The following is an 8,836-nucleotide window of genomic DNA, read 5'->3' on the forward strand; positions in this document are numbered from 1 at the left end:
ATTAAGAGGCATAAAAAAGAGCTAGAAAACGGCGAGAGTTGCTCACTTTTAGAGAAAGGAACATTTCGCTATTGCCATTCACTATATCGAAGCCGAGATGGTAGCTTTGCAACACAAGAGCAAATGGATAATTTTACGAATTCGCAAGATGAACACAAAGTGAGTGGATATTTCATGACACTATGATATGCAATCTTATATGACACAAAACATGCGCGAAAACACCCTTTGCTGCGAAACAAAATGCATATATCTACGGACGTGCATGCCACTGGAATGAAGAAATGACCGTTGGCACCTTCATAACTATCCCGTGGTGACTGCATTTCTTATTCAACTGAGCTGCGCAGCACTCCAAAGTATTATGCAGTTATTTGAGAGAAAAGGGAAGCGCGACTGCCAGGGGGGAAACACAGAAAGCGACGGCACTATACTCCATTTCATACCTCAGGTGCAACACTACGGAAGCTAGCGAGACTTCTCGCGGTAGATGCGTTCGCAGTAAGAAATAGTACAATGCATTTACCACCCGTAATGTGATTTTTTTTTGTTCTTAGGCTGTGTAATAAAGGAAGCTGATTTGTGCCGAAGAAATAAAGGAACCCCATTATTTACACTGTTGTCGAAAGTTTGTTCTGGAACGCTTAGCGTCTCTTTCTTTCTTTGTATCATGGCCTCCGTGATTACCACTGGCAGCGCGTAGCCGGAACTCATCGCGGAGGCCAAGCACAAGAAGCGCGGATTGGCCGAACTTCTTGCATAGCTTCCACAGCGTTGCACCTGATGTATGAAACGAGCGCCCATTCGGGGGCACGGCGTCTCGAACCGGAAGTCGATGCAGACGGGCGCCGTAGCCCACAATTCTTTGCGAGAGCCTTGTTTTTGCGATCCACCTTATTCGGACTCCGGATCCTGCAGGTCTCATTATTGGTAGCTGGCCCCCGTCGTAGGATCCATTGTCCAACAATTCAGAGAGAAGAGGCGCTCGTACGAAAGACAGCGATTTATTTACATTGTAAGAAGGTGAGAAGTCGAGGAGAAATGATCAAGTCATCAAAAAGCGCGATATACAAAACGTCTTCGGCTTTTTTGTACATGCCTTGCACGTGACATCACAGACAGGTGCTCTGCGCTGGAGCCCCAACATGGCGGTCACCGTGACTCTTTTATCTCGTTAGAGTGTGTCAGTGCAGAGGAGGACACCCAGGTGTTCGGTCCCCGCGTTATTTTGTGCTCTCCCCGCTTTCTTTTGTTCGCCAGCCGCGCCAAGGGGGAACACAAAGGAACACGGGGGTTTTGGTGTGAAGGATGCTTGGGTGCACCGGCACCAATCTGATGGCGAGCAGTCACAGTTTCTTGCTCGGCGTGTTCGAAAAAAAGCTCAGCGAGCGTCTCAACCCGCTGGTCCCCCAAGATGGCGGCCACGGTGACGTCAATGCAAGCTATGTATAGCGCCGCGTTGCCAACCCTGAGTGCATTGTCCGCATCTTCAGCAATACGGTGTCCGGTGGTCTCGGCGCTCCCACCACGAGGTAGGGGAAAGACACCACAAAATACACGTGGAGAGGGCACAATCTAAAACGATGCCTAAATATGGTCATGAACTCACAGTACCAAGATTTTGCACACGGCAGGTCCCAGAACTCTCCCCGGGAGGGGGAAGAGCCTGAAAGGGCATATACGCGTTCGAGTGGTGGTTTTACAGGTTTCCCTTCAAAACGGCCACCTCATGCAGCAAATACTCCAAAGAGAGAGAGGGGAGGGGCGACTAAACCCTCGTCGTTTGTTAGGAACCAGTCCTTAACACCTGCAAATTCGCCCTCTCGTTGGTTTTCTTCACGTAGAACAGGTCCGTTGACACCTTTGTTCTCGCTTGGCTGCGAGGCCGTCTCAAGTTCACGCTCTTCCTTGGAATGCGTGACGACTTATTTGTCGGGTTCGTATCCGCCGGAAGAATTCCAATGCTGGTGACTGTCACAACAACCTATACATAGTGTGCATTGACGTCACCGTGGCCATCTTCGGGTACCTGGTGGTTGAGACGCTGCGTGAAATCTTACTCGAACGCGCGGAGAAAGAAACTGTGACATCAGATTAGTGCTGGTGCCCGCTCGCGTTCTTTTATAGTGTCCCATGGCACGGCTGGCGAACAGAAGAAAGCGGGGGCAGCACAAAAGAACGCGGGGACGGAACGACTGTCTGTCCTCCCCCGCACTGAGACTCTCTAATCAGAAATAAAGGTCACGGTGGCCGCCAAGGCGAGGTACTCAGCGTAGAGAACCTGTCTGTGACGTCACGTGAACACTATGTATATCCGTCAACAGGCACGTAGCCAGGATTTTTTTTTCAGGGGGGGGGGGAAGCCTAATTGTTCGAAAGAAAGTATTTCCATGGCAAAAATAAAACAAAAGTTGCCCGGAAATATAGAAGGCCGGACGAATTTCGGGGGGGGGGCGCCCCCCCCCTTGCCTACGTGCCTGGCCGTCAACGGCTTCGGCAAACCGGTATGCGCAAACGGTCATAATTCCATGGACAAAATAAAACTCAGATATTTCTATATAACCATGCACCACCAGCGACAATATCTCTGTTGTAGAATTATTTACAGCGACTCTCCTGTAGGGCCGAAGAAGGCCTGAAATGAGAAACAATCTTGCAAATTTCGCCAAGTTCTAAAAAAAAAAGACAGCCGTTGAATCTGCCTGAATGCAAGCGAAATAATCTTACAGAACGATATGTTACGAACTAGAACAGCAATGCTAAATTCAGTTCGAAGCGGGCGTGAGACGCCGCTGCCACGTTTCACATGGTCTTACTAAAACGGGCAAACGCGGTAACGCGACAGGCAACAAAGCGGCGTGACAACCCCACGTAAGTTTTTCAAAAAAGCTTTTGCGGTGTTGGAGTGCCTTCACCGGCAAAAGTACAACCAGCGGGAAAGGAGGAGCGCTACCGTATGGCCTTGCCGTATTGTCGTACCTTATTTCCGTAACTTGCTAAAAGAGCGGTTAACAGCGGTGTCATAGACAAAAAAAAAAGAAGAAGCGACGTGCGAACCACAACGGTACATCAGCGTACAGTAAACTTGCGCGGTTAATAATAATAAAATTGACGTCCATGCTCCAACGTCGGTGCCTACTTAACGTCGGAGCATAAGCTCTCATTTAGTGGTCCGATTGTAGTAGATGTGCCTGGTTACTGGCAAGCCCACGATATGCACACAAGTGCTCGATTTACGCAAAGACGTCGCTCCGTCTCCAGGCGCTTCGCTCAGTTCGGCATAAGTAGTCTCGCTTTCTGCTTCCAACTAAATTGATTCCCACACAGCGCGGTATCCGTCGTAATTTCTATTTCTCTCGTACTTGCAGTAAATATGCGCCAGAGAACACAAGTGACTAGACGAAGAGAAACAAAGACAACTTACACAAATGCTTTCCACAGCGTTCAAAAACGAAGAAAAATGCACAGGATGTGGGTGCTCAAAGCACCACTTACCAAGTGCGTACTCCTGGATAACCGTCGTCAAAGGTTCCAGGTGCAAGGAGGCTCCGAAAGCACGACGCACGACGCAAGGCACCGGTCCAAGGCAACGAGTACGGAAGTCAGCAGGTCTGCGGCAATGGTACGTCTTCGTTCGAGAGCGCGTTGCTTCTAGAAGTGCAGACGTTTCGACTGTGGACGATCGACTTCCAACCCGGCGTTATAAGGAGATGTCCAGTAGGCAAGGAGGAAAGAAAGGGCAAATCGGAGGGCGTGTAGTATTCAGGAGTGAACGTCCTCTGAAGTTGCTTCCTCCTCTCTTCTCTTTTCCGCCCCTTTGTTCGGTGAATTGTGTGACAGCCTGAATGACCAATCGCGACCAGCAGCCCAGCCTAAAGTCCCTAGATTTTTCCCTGTTCTTTCTTAAGTACCGACAACCATTGAAGCGCCGGCGATGAATCTTATTGGCTAACGCTCGTTTTCGGTAGCCATGTTCTTCCTCTTTTCCAGCACCTGGTGAAACGCGTCCCCCATTCACTAATGACAGGGGGTTGACGAGAGGAGAAAGGCGCGTCACGGTGGCATATTGTCCGCTGAAAGATGCGTGGCTAATGTACTTAGGCGCACATGGCTTTGTAAATCTTCCAAGTTAGGAAGAAAATGGCGTCGGACGCCAGCTGCGCGTGAGAGAGGGCCGTGAAAGGAGGCAGTTGTCGGTACTTAAGTAAAAAGGAAAAAATGTAGGGACTTTAGGCCAGCCCTCCCAATAATCCCGCTCGAAAACGGAGCAGAATGGCTTGTCTTGACGAGAAGCAAAGTTAGACACAATGGCGCCACATGGGATATTGTTACTTGGGAGACTCTTTGAATGACATACCAGAGGTTGCAAGTTACTGTTGCAGTGTGATGCAAGGAGGAAAATCGCATGGGTCATCCATCTCCTAGCAGGAACAGTTCAAGTCGAATATCAAGAAGAATGTTCCTGGGGAGTTCGGCGATTGGCACTTCTTTGTTCCTGCGTCTTTAAGGCAAGGCTTATCTACCAAAGCCGCCTTGGCGCCCCGGCACTAATGAGCCCCGCGAGGCCGGTCATACTGGAGGTGTTCTTAAGGCCACAAGTTCGATGACTCATTCATGGGCTGCTTTCCAGTAATTGCAATGCCGCATGCACGAGCGGCACGTGGCAATCCAAAGCGTCCATTAACTTACTGATCGGTTGTGCCTGTTAAATGTTTTGAATGACAAGGCAGCGGTTGAAATCTAGGGGTCCCTGTTCCATTTTGCTGCGAGAAGGAAAAGCGCATTGGTCATGGATCTCCTAGCAGGGACAGTACAACGCGAATTTCAAGAAGAGTGTGCCTGGGTAGTTCGGCAAACGACAGTTCTTTGTTCCTGCGTCCTTGGGGCAAGCTCACAGCTGCTTGAAAGATAATGATGGACAGACAATGAACGCCAGGTGGCCGACCTTTCCAAGGATTTCTTCCAACCGCATATTCGGGTGACTAATCTGTTCACGACAGGCTCAAGCGCTTCTTTCTAGTGATTGCAACGCCGCACCTTCGAACGGCACGTGGCAATCCAAAGCGCAGATTAGCGTATAGTCATCGGCTGTGTATGGGGGACCCTTTGAATGACATACCAGTGGTTGAAATCTAGGGGTACTAGGGGCTCTTGTTCCATTTCACTGCGAGGAGGAAAGGCGCATTGAATCAAACTCCTAGCAGGGATTTTTCCATGCGATGCGACGTCCGACACGGCGATGGGGAAACTGGAATGGTGACCTTTCATAGCATCGGACAGCCACAATTCTCTCCCCCCCATCGCTGTGGCGGCCGTCGCATCGCATGGAAAATCGTACCGTCTGTCTCGGCCTTTAGGCATCAGAGTTGCGCGTAGGCATGAGTCGTGCGACATACTTAAACGTGTCGCCGATCGACGTGCCTGTCGGGTCACCGACCGGCGATGAACTACAGGAAAGAAGAAACACCTGGGGCACGGGAGTACAAAGGCTGACGTCACAGCCTCAGCTGTGCACTTTTAAGGGGTCACGCTTATTTAGCAGAGCCCCAAAGGGATTTTAGAGGCGCCAGGGAGCCTTCTGGGAAGAGGTAATCCTGTTCATGCAGCGGCGGTGGGCTTTACTATAGTTGGCTTGAGTTTCAGCTTTTCCGCAATGCACGGCTGCTTCTCCGACATTTCTTAAAAAGAAAAAGGTGGTGGAACTTTAACAAAGCCTTATCGCGGCGTGGGAGCAGAAGCTGCATTCCCCCGATCGGTGACATCTCGTAGCCAGCCAAGGCTGTGGCAAAACAAAGCCTGTCCGAACAGGATTGTTGTCGTCAATGGGGCCTGAACTCTATGTTCATTAATGTTGTTCTCGCCGTTACTGGAACTCCGAGTGCCTCGGCACGAAGTAGCCCGTCCGAGAGCTCCAAAGGTCCGTGATTTTCTGGCAAAGATAGGTTGGGGAGGGGGGAGCAGTCCGTAGAAATCCGCTCTCTGAACGAGAGTTCTTGTTCACAACAACAACAACAAAAAAGTTTTTAGGAAAAGACACCTTTTACATTTTTGAAAATCGTCAGTTGAAATCAGAATACATTATATTATGTTCTGTGTCGTCGCTTTAAATGAATAACAAAAATGCTTCTTGAAGTTGCGCTTGCTAAACCTGGGCAAAACTCAACGTCGCAAATGATATTGACTTCAGTTTTCTTCGCATAGGTCTTAGTTACAGAGTCGTGTTGCGGCATTTTTATTTTCTGCAAACAACAAAACGCATGTAACTTTACTTAGTAGTTTTATAAATATTTTTCCTGTAGTGTTAAGAGCTTACTTTGGTGTCAATTCCGAGCACCAGTATTCTAAATAGCTAGGATTATGTGAACTGATAACCTTTCTTTTCTGATCGCACTACGGCACAATGTTAGCAGTTTCTCCTCATAGGGATACTGAACAAAAATTTGAAAAAGCTACGAAAACACTTGCATTCGACTCGGACGACACGACTGTTCCTACAAACAGCGTTTATTTCACGTAATTTCGAGCAGTTGGCCGTATTTTTAGTGGATTGTGAGAGCGCGGCGGCTGCACGCCAGTGCGCTTGTCGATGGCCGTGACGTCGAATGCTCCAGCAAGAGGAGGGCAACCGGCACGCTCTCTCCTGCCCTGCCGCTTCCCTTTCCCCACCTCTTCTCTCAAGAACACCTTCCCGACCGTGAGAACACGCTTTGAGAGACGCGCGGCTAGGGTAGAGTGACCTAGAATAGGGGGAGTGTCCAAAGCGCCGGCTCCCGCGTGGGCCTTTTGCCGTGAACTCCCGCGCCGCGCCGCTGCTGCGCCGGACCCGTGGGCTTTCGGCGCTCGGGAAGCGCGCGGAAAGCGAGGGGCGTCTGCTACGCGTTGTAGTTTTTTGCGCCGCGTTTCCACACAGGGCACTTGAAGTCTGCTTAACTTTTATAATGCGGTGCGGAATGGAGTTTATCCATCTTTAAGAGTTGTGTTAGTGCTAGGGCAACAACAGAATGCCAAAAATCATGTGTCAAGCGGCATCAGCGTGGCCTAGTTCCGGTCACAGAGTTCGAGAACGTTGGTGCGTGTGTAAAAACGCGCAAAACGGACACGCACAAGCAAAGAACGAAAAAAAAAAACCCTTATTCCCACGAGTAATCGGGCAATAGCATCATGCATGCACGAATTAAGAGTAATAAAAAAAAGTAAATTGCACGCGCAGTCAGCTGAAATACTTGCGCGGTGTGACCGCTTCACACTACGAGCTTTTTACTCATGGTCGCCACTGGTTTGCTAGCCATATGCACACCGCTTTATTCGACAATCCATTAGCCTCCACTAGCACTTAATTATGGACGGAGCACACCGGGAAGACGCAAGAAAACGAAAAAAAAAAGTAGAGACGGCCATACGACCGCAATGTTGTTGGTTTATTTTTGTAGCGTACAACAAGGCTCACCGTGCGCAAACATTTGAAAGAAAAGCAATGCCAGGTAAACTAACCTTATTCCACAAGTTTTTACCTAAAAGGCGTAATATAGAAAATTCTTTACAAATATCCAGATATCATGAAACAAAGTTACAAATGCCCCCAGTCTTGCTGTACAAGCTGGCCGAACGAAAATACGGTAAGAAATTGGCAAATAGAAGTGTAATATCTCAATCCCTTCAGAAAATTGTTCAAATGCAGAGATCCCATATGTACCTATAGCCTGAAAAATGCAACGTGCGATAAAATATATATCACCACAATTTCGTGCTGAATCTCCGGAGTACTTAAATAGCGAGTCTGCTTATCTCTTGAATAAATATAAAGAGATGACCAGACGGGTAAAGCAAGCCTCTTTTGTCCCGCAGACGCGTGCAATCAGCTGCACTGAACTGAGAATCACGTTTGTTTTCGGGCGATCGCTCGTAACATGAAGTGAGGCATACACGATGTTGCACTGTTATCGTTTCATTTTCTTTGGTTTGTCTTTTTTTTAAAGGCTAAAGCCTTAGATGCCTCATGAAACACGAAAATTGACTGTCGGCGTCCCGCGTAGCCAACACGAGAGATGCACATAATCATCACGCGATGACGTCGACAGAACTTGTGACGTCACTATGACGTCATTCAACGTGCCGTCATATGATCACGCCATCACATGACATGGTCGCAAAGCAGGTGAGGTGCAGAAAGCTTGCAATGCCTTCGATCTTGTCGGCAGTCCGAAACCACGTACGTTATGTGCAGAAGGCTTTCGGATAGGGGCGAGGGAGGATCAATGCATTGACTGACGAAAAAAGATGGCTTTCGTTTTCGAGTGATCTCAGGCGAATGCATAAGGCACCATGTTTGTTTTCCATGTAATTTTTTCGCATACATTTTACCTATGCGCCCCGCCACGGTGGTCTAGTGGTTATGGCGCTCGACTGCTGATCCGAAGGTCGCGGGATCGAATATCCCGGCCGCGGCGGCTGCATTTTCGATGGAGGCGAAAATGTTTGAGGCCCGTGTGGTTAGATTTAGGTGCACGTTAAAGAACCCCAGGTGGTCGAAATTTCCGGAGCCCTCCACTACGGCGTCTCTCATAATCATATCGTGGTTTTGGGACGTTAAACCCCAACAAATATTATTATTTTACCTATGCGGTCAGTTCTTCAAAATGTATGGGTAAGTCTAACATGTTGACATCGATATTGGTGACCACCACGTTTTTTGTAACCTGACGGAAACAAATCGTCAGACCACACATCGTCAGAATTATTTCTGGCTACAGAAAGGGGGTTTGCGCGCCAGAGTACACCATATTATTATTGTTAGTCGTTACGCAAATGGCAAGCATGTGAAGTTCGTGATGCCATG

Source organism: Rhipicephalus sanguineus, unplaced genomic scaffold (assembly GCF_013339695.2).
Source record: "Rhipicephalus sanguineus isolate Rsan-2018 unplaced genomic scaffold, BIME_Rsan_1.4 Seq8751, whole genome shotgun sequence".
Classification (NCBI taxonomy): domain Eukaryota; kingdom Metazoa; phylum Arthropoda; class Arachnida; order Ixodida; family Ixodidae; genus Rhipicephalus; species Rhipicephalus sanguineus.